Below are 20,064 nucleotides of genomic sequence, written 5' to 3'. Positions count from 1 at the left end.
GGCCTGTGGATTCTAATACGGGCTGCGGGGAAATAGATCGCAAGTGTGCACGGTGGCTCCTAATCTGGGGGGGAAAACTTCACGTTTTAAGTTAAATCAGAGCCCCCGCCCCCCCTCAAACTTGGCAACTTTAAGACTTGTTGAAGTCCACAAGTCTTAAAAGTTGCCAAGTTTGGAGACCTCTTGAGTTCAATCCTCTTCTTCTCCAGCCAGTTTCATGCTGCTAAGGGGCTAAAAGAGCTATTTATTCCCTCCCAAATCAAAATGCCGGAGGAAGATGCCGCCTTTCCTCTCGGTTATCAAAGTCTTAAAATTGGCTTTCGGTGTAACTTCAGTATCCTTTATCCGTCAAGGGAATTGCACTTTTGGCATTAGATGCCATATATCCTCCAGGCCCGCTTGGCTGGGCGTTTATGGGAGGAGGGGGGCTACTGCTCCCCTTTAGTATTTCAGTCGAAGTTATTAAACGTTCGCGGGATCGCTTGCACGTGGGGAATCGTCGAGTTTAACGGGAAACGCTGAGAGAGAGAGAAAAAAAACTAGCCGGCATCCACCCTCCAACGCTTGCAAACGTGCTGCGTTTTTTCCTATTTCCTCCCCTTTTAAAACCTAACGTAACGGGCCCGCGAAAGCCGCGCACACCCCTCTTGAGTTTTCCTAACTCTATGCTCGCAGGTGCCTCCAAGAGGAGCGGAGGCGGAGCGCTTAGTGACACCTGCGGTTCGCAAAGCAAACTCCTCCCCCAGCTCTGGGGCAGAGAAGGGAACAGCAAAGCAGGGGGCAGGATAGACTTCCAGCTAGGCAGGGAGGGGCTCCTCAAGGCTGCCGAATGTGCTTCAGCCCCGTGTTTAATGTGCGGGATAGAATCAAGATCATGTAAAAGTACTAGTAGTACCTCTTTATGAAGCCTTAGTAAGATGTGCTCCAGGCCCCTGTTTAATGTACGGGATAGAATCAAGATCAGGTGAAGTACTAATACCTTTTTTTAAAAAAAATAAAGCCTTAGTAAGACTACATTTAGAATACAGGTAATTCTCGACTTACAACAGTTCACTTAGTGATCATCCAAAGCAGGGATCCCCAAACTTGGCAACTGTAAGACTTGTGGACTTCAACTCCCAGAATTCTCTAGCTAGCTGGAGAATTCTGGGAGTTGAAGTCCACAAATCTTAAAGTTGCCAGCTTTTGGAAACTTCTGATCCAAAGTCACAATGGCACTGAAAAATGTGACTTATGACCATTATTGCAGCATCCCCATGGTCATGTGATCAAACTTCAGACACTTGGCAGAGGGTTCATATTTATGACCTTTGCTATGTCCCGGGATCATGTGATAGAAATAGCACTTAGACTTACGTACCGCTTCACAGTGCTTTATCAGGCCTCTCTAAGCGGTTTTACAGAGTCAGCCTATTGCTCCCCAACAATCTGGGTCCTCATTTTACCCACCTTGGAAGGATGGAAGGCTGAGCCAGCCTTGAGCCTAGTGACATTTGAACTGCCAAACTGAAGGCAGTCAGCAGAAGTAGCCTGCAGGACTGCACGGTGGCGCAGCAGTTAGTACTGCACTCTAACTGCTGTGCCACTGTGATCCACTTTTGCGACCTTGTGACAAGCAAAGTCAAGGGGAAGCCAGATTCACTTAACAACCAGGTTACTGACTTATCAACTGCAGCAATTCAATTAACGACGGTGGCAAGAAAAGTCGTAAAATGGAGCAAAACTCCACAACAGAAATTTGGGGCTCAACGGTGGCCGTAAGTCAAGGAGTACCTGGGCACTATGTTAGAGAAAAGCTGTTGAGAGTCTGGAAACTGTGCAGTCAAGAGCAACAAAGGGTAGTTTGTACACTAAAACCAGTGGTGGGATTCAAAAATTTTTACTACCGGTTCTGTGGGTGTGGCTTGGTGGGCATGGCAGGGAAAGGATACTGTAAAATCCCATTCTCTCCCCACCACACTAACCTGCTTTCCAGCTCCATTCTCCTGCGCAGAGCAACAAAAAAGGACCCAGCCGATCAGCTGGAACTCAATGGGAGGCAGAGAATAGATGGGGGTGGGGCCAGTCAGAGGTGGTATTCCAAACTACTCAAAATTTCCACAACCGGTTTTCCAGAACTGGTCAGAACCTGCTGAATACTACCTCTGGCTAAAACATATAACAAGAAATTGGGTATATCCAGATTAGTAAAAAGGATTGGGGTCAGGGGTGGGATTCTACCAGTTCGCACCTATTTGCTAGAACCTGTTGTTAACATTCTAAGCAGTTGGGAGAACCGGTTGTTAGAAGAAATCACTGGTCTAATCCTGTAAGGAAGGCAGGAAGGAAACATTCTGGTGTTGCTTACAGAAACTGCCTCTCCGTTAACCCTTATTACATTCTTGGCAGGACTAGACTTCCTGTATCAGGAACCTCTCTGGAGTTTTTTTCCCCTCCTTTGCTGGTACTTTGCTTGTGTGGAGTGACCATTCAAAGTTACAATGGCACTGAAAAAAGTGACTTATGACCATTGTTCACACTTATGACTGTTGCAGCATCCCCACAGTCACGAGAAGCCAGGTGAGGAGATGTGTGCCTCGATGTGAGTGATATTGAGTTGGCCACGCCCAGCCAATAACATGACCAAACCACGTCCACCCAGTCACATGATCACCAAGCCATGCCCACCAACTAAGCCACGCCCACAGAACCAGTTGTTAAAAAAATTGAATCCCACCCCTGACTGGGGTGACATGATAGCAGTGATCCAGTATTTGAGAAGAGGGAGTCAAGCTATTCTCCAAAGCACCTGAAGGCAGGACAAGAAGCAATGGATGGAAACTAATCAAGGAGAGAAGCAACCTAGAACTAAGGTGGAATTTCCTGACAGTTAACCAGTGGAACAACTTGCCTCCAGAAGTTGTGATGCTCCATCCACTGGAGGCTTTTAAGAAGAGACTGGACAGCAACTTGCTGGAATGGTATATAGCAGGGGTGTCAAACTGGCAGCCGGTGGGCCAGATGCATCATGCACAGGCCACACCCACCCCAGCTCCGCAAATGGAAAAACCTCACGATACATCACATGACAGCAACGCAATGCAGTGAGTTTGACACCTGTGGTATATAGGATTTCCTGCTTGAGCAAGGGGTTGGACTAGAAGACCTCCAAGGTCCCTTCTAACTCTGTTATTTTGTTCCCATCCAAGGCAGAAATTAAAGCTGCCATAACTTGGTCTTTATCTCTTTTTGTGCAACGTAGTTGTATTTCCCACCCACCCCTCTTTTTTTTTTTTTTTTCATTTCTGAATCACCTGCAAACTTGCTGGTTTTGCCTAGAGCAATGTTTCTCACGCTTACAACTTTAAGATGTGTGAACTTCAACTCCACATGCTGGCTGGGGAATTCTGGGAGTTAAAAATCTTAAAGTTGCCAAGTTTGAGAAATACTGGCCTACAGCCTTTTTGGTAGAAAACCACAAGTTCAAAGAGGAGTTGAACACCCAGGCAATTTAATTGAAGTTAAAAGCAGAGAAGAATACAGTACTATTGCCAAAATTCAGTCATTCAGTCACTCAGTCTTTCTCTGTTTTCTTTTTTCCTTTTCCTTTTTTTCTTTTTCTTTCTCTCTGTCTCTTTCTTTCTTTCTTTCTTTCTTTCTTTCTTTCTTTCTTTCTTTCTTTCTTTCTTTCTTTCTTTCTTTCTTTCTTTCTTTCTTTCTTTCTTTCTTTCTTTCTTTCATAAATTACAGACATTTAATCTCTTTCCCAAGATACTTATTTCCATTGGCTTTTCTATTTGTTCCACTGTGTGGCTCCTCCTCCTGTTGCTGCATATTTATGCAGCACCAAAACCTTTCAAAATGTAAGCTGATTCTGTGGGTGGGCCAGCCTCTATGTGGACTGGAATCTGTCCCATTTGGGCATGATGAGGCCTTGCAGGCCAAACTTGTTTTGCTTGCCAATCATCACCCTGCTTCTTTGGGGAAAGAAAGAAAGAAAGAAAGAAAGAAAGAAAGAAAGAAAGAAAGAAAGAAAGAAAGAAAGAAAGAAAGAAAGAAAGAAGGAAGGAAGGAAGGAAGGAAGGAAGGAAGGAAGGAAGGAAGGAAGGAAGGAAGGAAGGAAAGAAAGAAAGAAAGAAAGAAAGAAAGAAAGAAAGAAAGAAAGAAAGAAAGAAAGAAAGAAAGAAAGAAAGAAAGAAAGAAAGAAAGAAAGAAAGAAAGAAAGAAAGAAAGAAAGAAAGAAAGAAAGAAAGAAAGAAAGAAAGAAAAATTGTCATGCTGGCCTGTGGTGATGGGAGTTGTATTTAAGGGCCTAGATGGAGGAAGTGGTTAAAAAAGACTGTTCTACTTGGTTGTCTTCAAAAGCTGTGATTGAGTTCATGCAATAAACTGTAGATAGACACACCCAGCCAGTGGCTGGGTTACAGTGGTGGGATTCAATTTTTTTACTACTGTTTCTGTGGGCCTGGCTTGGTGGGCATGGCAGGGGAAGGATACTGCAAAATCCCCATTCCCTCTCCACCCCACTAACCTGCTTTCCAGCTCTGTTTTCCTGTGCACGGCAACCAAAGGAGACCCAGCCGTTCAGCTGGGACTCAGGAGGCAGAGAATAGATGGGGGTGGGGGCAGTCAGGGGTGGTGTTTGCCGATTCTCTGAACTACTCAAAATTTCTGCTACCGGTTCTCCAGAATTGGTCAGAACCTGTTGAATACCACCTCTGGTGTATTAGTTTAGATCAGGGATGTCAAACTCAATTTCATTGAAGGCTGCATCAGGGTTGTATTTTAACTCGGGGGATGGCCAGCTCGACATTACTGTCAGGGTCGCCTGTGCTCCATTTTCAATGGCAGTGGCACTGTGGGCCAGTCCTTCACTGTTTCCAGGGTGGCCCCATGGGCCAAATCTAAGCACCCCGTGGGCTGGATCCTGGTTTAGATCACCATTCAAATCTAATCTTGGAACATTGAAATAAATCATGATTCAATTATGGATAAGCTCATAGGAACATGGTAAAATTTAAGAATGTGCTATACCCATGATGGCGAACCTATGGCAAGCGTGCCACAGGTGGCACGCAGAGCCATTTGTGCTGGCATGTGAGCCACAGGCAAACTTACCTCATTGCACGTGCCTCACAGCTGATTTTTGGGCTGGTTTGAGGCCTTTTTCAGCCTCCCAGAGGCTTGAAAAAAGCCTCTGCAGGCTTTGCAGGACGAATAATAGGCCCGTTTCATCACTTCCTGTAAAACCGGAAGTGACAAAATGGGCCTATTATTCACCCTGCAAAGCCTGCAGGTTTTTTTTTTTCAAGCCTCTGGGAGGCCGGAAAAGGCCTTAAACCAGCTGAAAATCAGCTGTGAGGCGCAGTGCAGGGAAGGGGGTGGTGAAGGGGGGGATTGTGTGCGCATGCGCAGGGGGCGGGGGGGCACACACATTGCCTTCTGGGTGCTGGCATGCACTTGCAAGTGCGCACAAGCGCATGCACAATTTTTGGCATAGGAGCCCAAAAAGGTTAGCCACCACTGTGCTATACAGTATGCCAGGGGGCCCCAACCCCCGTTTTGCCACACAGTACCAGACTGTGGCCTGTTAAGACCTGGGCCCAGGTGTGGGCTGCTGGGGGTTTGCAGGGGTTCGGGAGCACTGATTCTGTGCAGTTCGGAGAACCCCCAAATCCCACTCCTGGCTGGCCCCATCATAAGTCACTTGTTTAGTGCCATTGTAACTTCAAACTACTGTTTCTGTTCTGTTCTATTCTATTCTTATTTCTATTCTGTTCTATTCTTATTGCTATTCTATTCTTATTTCTAGTCTATTCTTATTACTATTCTATCTTTATTTCTATTCTATTCTATTTTTATTGCTATTCTATTCTTATTTCTATTCTATTCTATTCTTATTGCTATTCTATTCTTATTTCTAGTCTATTCTTATTGCTATTCTATTCTTATTTCTAGTCTATTCTTATTACTATTCTATCCTTATTTCTAGTCTATTCTTATTACTATTCTATCCTTATTTCTATTCTATTCTATTCTTATTCCTATTCTGTTCTTATTTCTATTCTATTCTATTCTTATTGCTATTCTATTCTTATTTCTAGTCTATTCTTATTATTCTATTCTTATTTCTAGTCTATTCTTATTACTATTCTATCCTTATTTCTAGTCTATTCTTATTACTATTCTATCCTTATTTCTAGTCTATTCTTATTACTATTCTATCCTTATTTCTAGTCTATTCTATTCTTATTCCTATTCTGTTCTTATTTCTATTCTATTCTACTCTCCTCTCCTCTATTCCCATTCCTATTCCAGTTCCTATTCCATTTCCATTCCAGTTCTATTCCTTTCCATTCCATTTCATGAAATACACAGGAAATGCATATGTAACTGCTATACAGATGATTGGAAGCCATTCCTTTATATCCCCCCCCCTCTTTTTTCATTTCTTTTCTATTATTGCATCACTTCTATTTTTGCATTAGTTTTAAAATTTATATTGTTTTTACTTTGTAAAAAAAACATAATAAAATATTTTTTTAAAAAAAAAATGGGTGGATGGAAGAGCATTTTTCTACCATAGAAAAATGGTAGATTTGTTTGGCTAAGGCCTGGGGTTAACCAAAGCCCTGTGTAAATTCTATATTCTTCATTCTTCTTCAGAAAAGCAGATTTGAGACAGGACAATAGCTGCCCTTCCATATTACTTAGTATGAATTAGCACACATTTGTTAGCCATTGATAATGTCCACAGCTACTATTACTTATTGGAAAAGTGACAAGTTGAGGGACAAGATGGAGAAAATGTAACTTTTTCAGCAGTGGAGTTTAAATCGAAGCCACAATTCAGATCAGAAAGCTGTTTCTTTGTAGCAGTCATTATGTTACTGCCATATTTTTGGCAGAAACATAATTACTTCAGAATCTGGTGAGTCCTTCTGTTGAGGACATTGATAAACCTACAGTTGTTGTTGTTGATGCTTGCCTTGCTTTCTGCTCAAAAGTAAAAAATGCCCGCGGCTGTCTTGATTATTTTGATCTCCCACCTATTTCTAAACCCAAAGCCTTCCCCTTGATGGTTGACCGGGGTCCAAATTATGAACATGGTTTGAAAAAAACGGGATCCAGATGTGAGAAGATGCTCCTGAAAATTGGAAGAAAGTACCAGATCTCCATTAGGATCCCAGCAGGAGCAAAGAAGTTAGTTAACAATCTGAGAGTCCTGTTTGTATATCCCAGAGGTGCTTTTTTCAGGAGGCAACTGGACTTTCTTGTTTTTTTCTTTGAAGACCTTTCACTTCTCATCCAAGAAGCTTCTTCAGCTCCAGATAAACACAAATAAACCTCCAAGTGCTTCAATGACCCTCTAAAACTGTGATGGGGAACCTATGACACGTGTGCCACAGGTGGCATGCAGAGCTATTTGTGCGGGCGCGCGAGGCCCAGCCAAACTTAACTGCACTGCGCATGCGTGCGCCTCCCAGCTGATTTTTGGCCCATTTGAGGCTGTTTTCGCCCTCCTGGAGGCTCAAGGGAAGCCTCTGCAGCCTTGGGAGGCTGAAAAACCGGCCTTCTGGAAATACCAGAAGTGCCGAAACGGGCCCATTTTCAGCCTCCCGAGGCTGCAGAGGCTTCCCTGGAGCCCCCGGGAGGGCAAAAACGGCCTCCCCGGACTGCAGCAGCCCTCCGTAGGCTGAAAATGGGCACTTCCGGTATTTCCAGAAGGCCTGTTTTTCGGCCTCTCAAGGCCGCAAAAGCTTTCCTCGAGCCTCCGGGAGGGCGAAAACAGCCTCAAACGGGCCGAAAATGAGCTGGGAGGCGCATGCATGCTCAATGCAGGTAAGAGGGCAGGCCGGGGGTGTTGCACACACATGCTAAGGGGGGGGGGACAAGGCACATTGTATTGTGGGTGCCGGCAGGCACGTGGGTGCGCTTTCATCACACCACAACAAAAAGGTTCGCCATCACTGCTCTAAAAGGATGCAAATGACCAGCTGTCTGCAAGGAATATAAATCCTTCACTATCCTGTCAGAGCTGAAGAAGCTTTTTGGATGAGAAGCAAAATGTCTTCAAAAAACAAACAAGAAAGTCCAGTTGCCTCCTGAAAAAGCACCTTTGGGAAAAACATGACCTGGATGGTTGAGAATCTTTATAGATTCCTGTCTGTATAATATTTGATATCAAACAGTTCAGGAGTCTAGAAAATAAAGACAGGTAGTTCTTGAGTTACGACCACAACCGAGCCCAAAATTTATGTTGCTAAGTGAGACATTGGTTAAGTGCGTTTTGCCCTATTTTATTACTTTTCTTGCCAAGTGAATCATTGCAGTTGTTAAGTTAGTCACCCAGTTGTTAAGTGAATTGGGCTTCCCCATTGACTTTGCTTGTCAGAAGGTCACAAAAATGAATCACTTGACCCCAGGACAATTGCAACCGTCATAAATATGAGTCAGTTTGTAAGCATCTGAATTTGGATCATGTGACCATGGGGATGCTGCAACGGTCGTAAGTGTGAAAAAAGGTCTTAAATCACTTTTTTCAATGCTGTTGCAACTTTGAACGGACACTAAATGATCTGTTGTAAGTTGAGGACTACCTGTAATTATATAATAAACTCTTTAAATGCTTTAAAAAATATAACACAATAAAGATTTTAGAATTGTATTTATAATTGTTCACATTTGCTTAAGCTTGGCCCCAAACACTCTGTGCTAACAAAATTGCAACTTACTCCCTTTTCTTACTTCCTGTTTTGTTTTTAAACCACATAAAACCCATTTCCTCCAAAAATAGAGAGATGTGGCACTGTCACTTTCCAATTATGTAATGCACTTTATAAAGAAGTTTTCACACCTGAAGTGTGATGAGCAGGGTTTGAACATTGAAATGTAAAATTTATTGGTGCAATGGCTTTGCCTCCAGAAATTGTGGATGCTCCGACACTGGATGTTTTTAAGAAGAGATTGGACAACCATTTGTCTGAAATGGTATATAGGGCTTCCTGCTTTAGCTGGGGGTTGGACTAGAAGACCTCCAAGGTCCCTTCCAACTCTGTTATTCTGTTATTAAATTAGCATTGTTGTAATGAAATGGGTTGTATGCACTTTGGATTCAGTTCCAAAAAGCTGCTGTAGGAGGTGTGCTTTTTTAGGCCTTTTCTTAAAACTGCTGAACCACTAACATACATGCACAAACCCATAGCGTGAAATTGATTCTACAATATCCCTAAGGAAGATAGCAAAAAGCTTTGTGTGTGTGTGTGTGTGTGTATGTTGTGTGTTTCCTTGTGTGTCTAATCACACTTGGCCAATAAAGAATTCATTCATTCATTCATTCATTCATTCCCTGTTTTAACTCCTGGACTTGCAATTTTCTTGGCAAGATTTTCAGAAATGCTTTGTCCCTTTTTTGTAATTTGAATATTTAATTTGTCCATTAATTTTTTTCTTTTGTTTTTCTGTCATGTTTTTCTCCAAGATCTTTGTTTTTTTCTTTGTTTATTTTCAATCCTGCTACTTCGCCAAACTCCTCCATTTCTCTAATCAACTTAGGGCCTGTTTCCAATGGTTCTTCCAATATAAAAACCAAATCATATTTTACTCCTTTAACCTCAAACTAACCACTATTGACCTCGCCCCATTCCTAAGAGGTCTGTAAGGGGCGTGCATAAGTGCACCATCGTGCCTACTGTCCAGTGGTGGGATTCAATTTTTTTTTACTTCCGGTTCTGTGGGCGTGGCATGGCTTGGTGGGTGTGGCTTGGTGGATGTGGCAGGGGAAGGATACCGTAAAATCTCCTTTCCCTCCCCAGTCCTGGTGGAAAGTTACCACTGGTTCTCCGAACTACTAAAAATTTCCGTTACCGGTTCTCCAGAACTGGTCAGAACCTGCTGAATATACCACCTCTGCTACCGTCCCTGTCCTATTGTCCACATTTATTCGTACCTATTTCCTGTATTTCCTGTATTACTCATGTTTATACTTATATCTATTACCTTGTAAGTGATTGACAAATCAAATCAAATAAATAAATAAATTATATATATTCTTCCTTCTTTATTTTCATTCCCTTTATTTCTTCATTTTTCCTATTGTTTCTATTCAAAATTTCCAAAGTCAATACAAACAATAATGGGGATAACAGACATCCTTGTCTGGTTCCTTTTTAAATGTTAAAGTTTTCTGTCAATTCTCCATTTATCATTACTCTTGCTGTTTGCTGAGGAGGGCGGGGCTTGAGCGGCAGTATTCCCTCAGATTTAGAATAATGTCAGCTGGTGCTCCATTCAAAATCCAAAAAAAGAAATACTTAGACTCTTTTAATTAGAGAAAAGATATCTTTTACTGGAAATGAAGTGGTAGCAACAAGAGAATTCTGAATCTGAGGGAATAGGCACGTAAATCACATATACAAAGTGATGGAAATGTTCCCACCCCCAATAGTTCAAATGATTCTTCCAATTAAAAGTTGTGAATATCATCATGTGGACATCTTCAGGTGGTGATGAGGCCTCTGTCCGTTGACCTTGGCATACTTTGATAAAGGTTTGCAGCTGCGCAGAGAAGAGAAAGCTAAGCAAGAAATAGAAACCTAAGCAAGAATGCACTCCCCCCCCTCCTCATTTTATACAATGCTAGTTAATACCACCTCCAGCTCGCTTCCCAACTTGTCCCCGCTCCTCCCCCCATTACTTATGGCAGCCGAAAGATGCAAAGCAATGGTAGAAGATCTTGAAGGCTGACAGACACTTTTTCTCAGAGCTCTGGGTGGTCCCAGTGGACCCGAACCATCCTGGAGAAACAGTGAGTTGAAAGGAGCACATCCTGTTGATCTCAGGGATATCGCAAAGTCCCTGGTTGATCCAGAAATGCTTTGCCCTGGCTGTTTTCTTTCTCAGGCTAAGAGAGAGGGACTGGCTTTGTGCCTAAGGTGGGATTAAAACTCACCATCTCCTGGGTGTCTTTAACCCGTACAGGCAGTCCTCGACTTACAACAGTTCATTTAGTAACTGTTCAAAATTAGAATATCACTGGAAAAAGTGACCTGTGACCATTGTTCACACTTACAACCGTTGCAGCATTCCCCGTGGTCATGTCAGGTGATCAAAATTCAGACCGCTGGCAACTGACTCGTATTTATGATGACTGCCGTGTTCTGGGGTCATGTGATCACCTTTTGCGACCTTCTGACAAGCAAAGACCAAAAAGATTCACTAAGCAAACATGTTACTAATTGAACAACTGCAGTGATTCCTTTAACAACTGTGGCAAGAAAGGTTGTACAATGAGGCAAAAGTCACTAAAATGTCTTGCTTAGCAACATAAATTTTGGGCTCAATTGTGATCGTAAGTTGAGGACTAGCTATACACCAAATCCTTCTCTCTCTCTCTCTCTCTCTCTCTCCCCTCTCCCTCCTCCCTCCTCTCCTCCCTCTCCCCTCTCTCCCCTCCCTCCTCCCCTCCCCCTCTCTCTCTCTCCCCCTCCTCTCTCTCTCCCCTCTCTCTCCCCTCTCTCTCCTCTCTCTCCCCCTCCCCTCTCTCTCTCTCTCTCTCTCTCTCTCCCCTCTCTCACAGGGGTGGGATTCAAAATTTTTAACAACCAGTTCTGTGGGCGTGGCTTAGTAGTGGACACGGCTTGGTGGTCATTTGACTGAGTGGACATGGCTTGGTGGTCATGTTATTGGCTGGGTGTGGCCAACTCAATATCACTCACATGGAGGCACGCATCTCCTCGCCTGGCCTCTCATGACTGTGGGGATGCTGCAACAGTCGTAAGTGTGAAAAACGGTCATAAGTCACTTTTTTCAGTGCCATTGTAACTCTGAATGGTCACTCCACACAAGCAAAGTACCAGCAAAAGAGGGGAAAAAAACTCCAGAGACATTCCTGAGACAGGAAGTCTAGTCCTGCCAAGAATGTAATAAGGGTTAATAGAGAGGCAGTTTCTGTAAGCAACACCAGAATGTTTCCTTCCTGCCTTCCTTACAGGATTAGGCCAGTAATTTCTTCTAATAACCGGTTCTCCAAACTGCTTTGAATGTTAACAACCAGTTCTAGCGAATAGGTGCGAACTGGTAGAATCCCACCCCTGCTCTCTCTCCCTCCCTCCCCCCTCTCTCTTCCTCTCTCCCCCCTCCCTCTCTCTCTCTCCCACCCCCTCCCTCCTCCCCCCTCTCTCTCCCCTCTCTCCCTCTCTCCTTCCCCATCTCTCTCTCCCCCTCCCTCTCTCTCTCCCCCTCTCTCCGTCTCTCTCTCTTTCCCTCTCTCTTCCTCCTCCCTCTCTCTGTCTGCCCCCTCTCTATCCCCTCTCTCCCTCTCTCTCTCCCCCTCTCCATCTCTCTTTCTCTGTCTCTCTCCCCCTCTCTCTCCTCCCTCTTTCTCCCCCCTCTCTCTCCCCTCCCTCTCTCTGTTTGCCCCTCTCTCTCCCCTCTCTCTCCCTCTCTCTCCCTTCTCTCTCCCTCCCTCCCCCTCCCCCTCTCTCCTCCCTCCCTCTCTCTCTCCCCTCCCTCTCTCTCCCTCCCCCTCCCCCCCTCCCTCCCTCTCTCTGTCCCCATCTCCTCTCAACTTAATACATGTGGACTTCAACTCCCAGAATTCTTCAGCTGGCCTGGCTGGCAGAGGAATTCTGGGAGTTGAAGTCCACGTATCTTAAAGTTGCCAAGGTTGAGAAACACTGGAATAGAAGCTGTTCCAGAATGCTATATAGCCTCTCAGTTCCTACCCGATATATATTTTCTCCTGCAGCAAAATTGGGAGCAAACAGAGGATCAAATGTCACTGCAATCGGGGATCGTATTTTTTTAAGAGGTCTCGTAAAATACTGTAATCATTTCCCCTGCGGGTTCGAAAACAAATTCAGCAAGGATTTATGTGATAGAAATCCAGAAGTGAGTAGAATATTTCAGAGCACAGGTGGAAGAGGTGTTGTATTTGTGAAAGGGAGTTTATAGGAAATAAGAAAAAAAAAATGTTAGAAAAAATGGCAACTGGCTGGATTTCCCCATTCTGCCTGAGGATAGGAATGTTTTACTAAGGGAAAATTAAGATGGTATACCCTGCTTCCTTTCCAAGATGGTAGGATCCATTCCATCTCCTGAGAATGATGACACCTTTTGAAATATATGCCTTTAAAAAAAAGATCTGGAAGATTGCAGGCCTACTGAATGCTACTAGCTGTTTCTTGACAGCTTCATTGATCTGATAAGTTTGCAAGGGAAAACCAATTGCATTATTTGCAGGAAAAGTAAGATGAAAACCACCTGGCTATTAGGAACTACAATTAACAACTGTTTTTATAATATAAATGCAGACGGAGCTGCTTTGAGAGAACAAATACAAATCTGCTTTGAAGCATTGTTTTAAGCCATTGTCTGTTGGACCGTGGTTTATTGAATAAAATAAACGTGGTGTTTTTACCCAAAGACATAATCCAGACCTTAGAAATCATGATGAATGATTTAGCTCATCAGGACAAGTCACAGACAAACATGTTTCGATGCAAGGTATTGAGAAGACCTGACCAATATAGGTACAAAAAGTTGTTTTGAGGTCACGGCATGTTTACAAACATTCCCCATGGTTCAGTGGTGGGATTCAAATTTTTTTTACTACCGGTTCTGTGGGAGTGGCTTGGTGGGCATGGCATGGCTTGTGGGTGTGCCTTGGTGGGCGTGGCAGGGGAAAGATACTGCAAAATCCCCATTCCCTCCCCACCCCACTAACCTGCTTTCCAGCTCCATTCTCCTGTGCAGGGCAACCAAAGGAGACCCAGCCAATCAGCTGGGACTCGGGAGGCAGAGAAGAGATGGGGGCGGGGCCAGTCAGAGGTGGTATTTGTCGGTTCTCCAAACTACTCACAATTTCCACTACTGGTTCTCCAGAACTGGTCAGAACCCCAACCATCTCTGCCATGGTTGGTTCAGGGCTTTGAACTAAGCCTTTGTTTCCATAATCACAGATTATTGCTGGGTTTGAACAACATGTGAAGGCAAAAACCACATTATTGCCATTAAGGTTTAATGTGTTTTGTGATATCTGCTGAGGCAATGTTTTGACATTATCAAGGAGCTGGAGATGGGGCAGAATGAAGAGCTAATTCCTTGTCCGAAATTATATGAAATATCAAAAGCTGAATGCTGTTATGCTCTTAGGAAACAATAGAGACCAGCTAAATCAGTGTTTTTCACTTCAATTCCCCCACCAAGTTTGAAAAGCACGGATTAAGCACTAAATTAAGTTGCAAAATCGTTGCCCTGGAAAGCCCCAGATACTCCCAGGAGGGGATATTTCTTAGTAGCATGATAAGGTGTAATTTTGTCAGCAATATTTAGTTCGAAGTCCATTTAAATGTAGACAAATTAAGAAACGTAGTATGACGGTAAAGATTCTTTCTTCAAGCTTGTGGGTTGGTTTCCATACATTTTGTAATTGTTGGAAGAAATTTCCTGAGTTCGTTCCCCACCTGGGGCATACCACAGACGCTGGGAAGAAATGGATGCAGAAGTCAGCTGCCAGAAGGTGGAATTATTTTAATGTAGGAAGGGAAGAAGCAAAAAGTGACACAACTCTAGCATTCCTGGCTTGCAAACAGCTTGGAAGTGTGAATCTGAGCCTTTTTATGCTTTGAAGCTCTTGCAGCTTGGTGGGTTTTGATGTGTTTCTGATTGCCCTGGGTTTTGTTTTACTGGGTTAATCTTGGTCCCAGGTCTTTTGTTTTTCCTATCCTTGGGATTTAATCCTGTCAAAGGCAGGAAAAAGGGAGTTTCCATTTACCTTCCAGAATTTATTTTTAGCCTGATTCCCCTTAACTTAATAGCTCTAGTTAAGTATTTCTGTGATCAGCTTTTGTTACTTTTGTAACAGCCCAGGCTGCTCTGAGTTTTCCTTTCAGTTGGTGCTTCTTAATTTTCTTAAAGGGGAAGGGCTGTCTTGAGTCTCTTGTTTTCTGAGGTTTCTGGTGCGGTGAGGTTTCTGGCACTGTCTTTTGGGGGTGTACTTCCCACATTACCAGGCTAGGTAACATCATCATCACAATTTAGGGGATGTCAGTGGCAGTGTTCTTCTGTTTATAAAGGCTTCAGGTATGGCTGTGTTAAGTGAGGGTCTTGTGATGAGTCAACTGTGAGTCTGTTGTAGCTCCAGCTGTGATGACCCGGGGCGTGGCACAAAGGCAACACAGTCAAATAAGCAAGAAGAATCCCTTTATTTTCTCCAACTTTGCCCCCAATGTCCAGGTTACCTTCAGCTGGGGAAAAACTCTCCCAGGAACAGCCTTTAATTGGAGAAAATTCAGTCCAAAACAAGGTACATACTGACTGTAACTAAAAATCCAAACAAACCAAGCTGCGGTAATTAACTTGACAGGGCAAGAGAAGGACTTTCAGACTTGAAAGTACGGCAAAACTCACATAGCTGGGAAGACACCAGGAACACAGATAAGCCATGACAATACCAGATAAATTCTCAATTTGCTCCCAACAGCTTGCTGCACACAGCTTCCCTTTTTAAACACTGTGTTCCCAGCTGCAGCCAATGAAGGGGATCAGGGCCCTTTCCCCCCCGTAAGCCACGCAACTGATGTTGCTCCCTTCTCTGTTCCTCCCTGCGTGCCCTAGGATGAAGAGGGGGTGGGCCTGGGTCTTCCTCTGAATTCCCTCTCCCTTGCTCTACCTCTCTGCCCAGCTGGACTTTGCCCTTCCCCAGTTTCTTCCACAGCCAACGGAGCCACGCTCCCACTCCCTGTCAGCTGTTCGGCCTCCTCCTCCGAATCAGATTCCGACAGGGGCATGACACCAGCTATAACTCTGGAGAGTCTAGAAAAAGTTGCTCATCTCACATCTGAAGAACAGGAGAGAAGCTTGAGGTGGCCCTCCAGGTATTAGGCTACCATAGTCATCAGCCCCAAACCAGAATGGTCATATGAGACTGGAGTTATAATCCAATAGTTTTAGAATAATGTTTCTTAACCTTGGCAACCTTAAAATGTGTGGATTGGAGGTGGTATTGAGCTGGTTCGGGACGGTTCTGGTGTACCGGTAGCGGAAATTTTGAGTGGTTCAGAGAACCGGCAAACACCACCTCTGGCTGGCCCCACCTACCCCCACCCCACCTTATCCTGTCCTATATTCCCTTGTTTTCAGGGGTGGGATCTGACTGGCATAACCACCGTTTCGGGGAGCGTGCACATGCGTGTCAAATGTGCGCTGCAGGTGCATGCGCGCTACCAGCTCCGGCAAGCATTTACCTTCTCCAGCTGATGAGCGGCACTCCGCTATGCTTCCCAAAACAGCTGAGGCGGAAAATGCAGCCACGGAAGGACAGCCTAGAGTCCTGGCGAGCGGGTGGGCCAAACAGCAGACCAAAACCTCATCCCGGCGAACCAGTTCGGTGTCAGCTGCTCTTCGGAGCTACCGGTTCTATAGAACCGGACCGAACCGGTAGGATCCCATCCCTGTTTTTTAGCTTACCGGATTGCCGTGCCTCACCAGTGCTGACAGAGGGCGGTTTCTGATTGCTGCACGCATGTGCTCTTATAGAACTGGTAGGAAAAAAATTTGGAATCCCACCACTGGTGTGGACGTCAATTCCCAGAGTTCCCAAGCCAGCAAAATCCCTTTAGTGCAGTGCAGTGCATTTCAAACTTAGCACCTATAAAGATGTGTTGGCTTCGAATTCCTAGAATTCTCTAATCGGCGTGCTGGCTGGGGAATTCTGGGAGTTGAAGTCCACATATCTTAATCTTACCAAAGATGAGAAACGCTGTTCCAGATCATAAAAACCTGTTAGGATCTCTTATCCCTTATACCACTGTTTTTCAAACGTAGTAACTTTTAGATGTGTGGACTTCAACTCCCAGAATTCCTCAGCCAGCTAATGTGAAAAAGGAATATTTTTTCTCTGTAGGGAAACAAGTGGGTGTGATATAGCAACCTTCTCCAAATGATCTTCTTTAAGAATGAACTTTGGCTCCCCAAACCCACTGTAACTGGGAAATGCTGGGAATCAAAGCCCATACAAGGTCAATTAAGAACTGTGGTGGTGCAGTGGTTAGAATGCAATGTTGCAGGCTAATTCTGTCAGCAGTTCGAATCTCACCAGGCTGAGGTTGATTGACTCAGCCTTCCATCCTTCTGAGGTTGGTAAAACGAGGACCAAGATTATTGGGTGCAATACTCTGTAAACCATTTAGAGAGGGATGTTAAACATTCTGAAGTGGTATCTAAGCCCAAGTGCTATTGCTGTTGCTAATTGTATCTAGACAAATGAAGCAATGATGTGGAGTACAGTCTTGGCTGGTCATATACTTGGCCAAGTAGCTCCACCATTTTAGGCAAATCCTAATATAAAACAAAATGGGACAGTTGCCCCAGGGAAGAGATTTTGGAGATTACAGACTGACATTGATGGACTGACATTGATTGATTTGCAGAGTTTATGAACTGCTCCAGCAAGTTGACTCTGGCATATAATACCCAAATCCATCACCTGGGTTCAAAATGGACAAGATAAATATAGGGTATAACATGCTTGTGCAGTTTTAATTTTCAAGAAGATTTAAACCATCTATAAATTGCAATAGAGAGGGAATATATTCAAGATTGAAATAAAATCCTACTAGATAAAATGGTAGGATTAGAAGCAGATCAGCTGGAGAGCTTGTCTGAAGACTTCTGCTATGTTTTATATCCCAGATGATGGTGTGAATGTGTTGAAAGCTAACATGCTTGTTCAACCCATTGCTTCTTATATGGAAGTGGTGTTATTAACAATGAAAACTGCACAAGGATTTTAAAAATATCCTGTAAATCAGACCTAAAAATCACAAGGCAAGTGGACTTAAAGTGGGAATTTAAATGCTGAAAACCAAAACACTGGGCTGAAGGACACAAACAGGTAGGAACCTGCATTCAACTTACAATATCACAACTGAGTCCAATGTTTCTGTTGCTAAGCAAGATGTCAACTCATAAAACATTCCTATGCCTGTTTTAGTAGTTGCCATAAAAAGAAAGGAGCGGGGAGGAAGGAAATCTGGAAGAGCAGTGCAGCAGTTTGAAATCGAAAGTACATTCCAACGCTTATCTTTAAAAAAACTAAACTAAAATACCAGAGTTTTTGCCCAGGAATATATTTAATTGGAGAACGTGAATGATGACACCCAGCCTGTTATGGTGCTCAATTGGAGAATCTGATTTATGAGACACCCGGGGGGGGGGAGGGAGGGAAACAGGGTCACAGGGGACTGTGAATTACGTATGCCAGATTTGGCTTCATACATGGCAGTGTCAATATGTCGCCTCTAATGAATCCTTTGAAGTTTTTTGAAGTTTGGCTCAAGAATCATGATTTCATTAGGGCGATTGATGGAATCCTGACACGAGACAGTTGTTTAGGGAGCTTTGTCCCATTTTATAACCTGTCTTGCCACCATTGTTAAGTGATTCACTGCAGTTGTTAAGTTAGTGACATGGTTGTTGAGTGAACCTGGCTTCCCCATTGAATTTGCTTCTCAGAAGGTCACAAAGGGTAATCACATGACCCTGGGATACTGCAACCGTCATAAATAGGAGTCAGTAGTCAAGAGTCCAAATTTTGATTAGTGAGGATCTGTGGGGATGCTGCAAATAGTTGTAAAAGTGCTGTTGCAACTTTGAAATAGTCATTAAATGAATGGTTGTAAGTCAGGGCCTACCTATATTGTGAGTTCTTCTGCTTTCTTTTATGGAGAAGATAACATTTCTTGGATAGAGCTGAACAAACAGAAGAAAACCAAACGAACAACATTGGAAGGAAATATCTTCTTGAACAACAGATTTGAACCTTCCTTCCATCGAGGACCTGGATACTGCATGAGTCAAAAAGAGGGCTGTGAAAATATTTACAGATCCCTGTTAGGAATGTAAGTCACCTAACAGTTGGGTTGGAAATATATAAACCAAGATAGACATTTAATACTGTTTCTTTAAGGGAATGCTAAAATTGTAATTGGGTGTGGTTCCTCAAACGGCCATAAGATGGAGCCAGAAACCTGGGTTGTTAGTTCTGTTGTTGTTAGTTGCTAGTCGTTAGATGTTCTGATGTTTGCTGGTTTTGGTTCCTGCATTTTCCCTGTTGACTGTTGCTGATCGTCGTTCTTCTTCTTGGATTTGATGTGAGTCTATTTACTGAACTGTTTATGATACTGGACTTTGTTATTTGGATTATCCCTGGACTGAAAAACTGACTGCTTTAACTGTGTATGACTTGGACTGCTTGTTGGACTTTGCTTCACCACTCTCATTATGTCTCCCTGTGTGCACTTATTCTCCTAACAGGGAATTACCTCAACATTGGTTATGGGCCCAGGCCATACCAGGCTCAGATAACTGAGAGTTAGTGTGACTACACAGTACTGTATACAGACAGCTGTTTACTGTTTAATTATGGTTTACTGTCCTGGTAAAGATAGCACAAGACACTTCAACAAGTCTATCACTGATAACCTGGTTGGATGGAACAAACTATGTTTCCTGGTCTATGAAGTGCAGTCTACTTCTGCGTAGAGAAGGGTTATGGAATGCAGTTCAAGATCCACCGGATGTAAATGCTTGGGATACAGATGATGAGGACGATGCCAAGAAGCTTGCTGACTTTAAACGGAACAACAAACGAGCTCTTTGTATAATTGGATTAACACTGAGTGACCAGCAGCTAATCCATATTTGTGGAGAAGAGTCTGCTGCTAGGTGTTGGGAGAATTTGAAGAGGATTTATATTCATGACAGTGTAGGTGCACACATATATCTTACACATAGACTATTTAGAGCATGTCTTCTGAAAGGTGGAGATATGGTAGCTCATTTGAACTTTATGAAAAGAACTTTTCTAGAGCTACATGAAAAGGAACTGATATTTTCAGAGCTGCATCAAATTTACATCATTCTTTCCTCACTGGATGAAAGTTATGATGATTACGTATCTTCACTGGAAGTCCTGCCCAGAGATAAACTGACATTGACTGACATAACTGGAAGGTTGTTAGAAGAGGCAAGAAGACAGCTAGATAGGGACCAACTGAGAAAGGACCAACCACAAGAAGAGGA

At 43.5% G+C, this 20,064-nt stretch overlaps 1 long non-coding RNA gene across 1 annotated transcript in view; it reads left to right on the top strand.

Moving 5' to 3' along the window:
- Positions 1–20,064, top strand: part of LOC148131653 (uncharacterized) — a 243,781-nt gene that overhangs the window by 33,671 nt on the left and 190,046 nt on the right. The gene's annotated exons all lie outside the window — the stretch shown is intronic.

This window comes from Notechis scutatus, chromosome 2 (genome assembly GCF_049901735.1).
Source record: "Notechis scutatus isolate UNSWTSFEM ecotype Mainland chromosome 2, rNotScu1.2, whole genome shotgun sequence".
Taxonomy (NCBI): Eukaryota; Metazoa; Chordata; class Lepidosauria; order Squamata; family Elapidae; genus Notechis; species Notechis scutatus.
The sequence above is the reverse complement of the archived record's forward strand: the minus strand, read 5'-3'. Positions and strand labels throughout refer to the sequence as shown.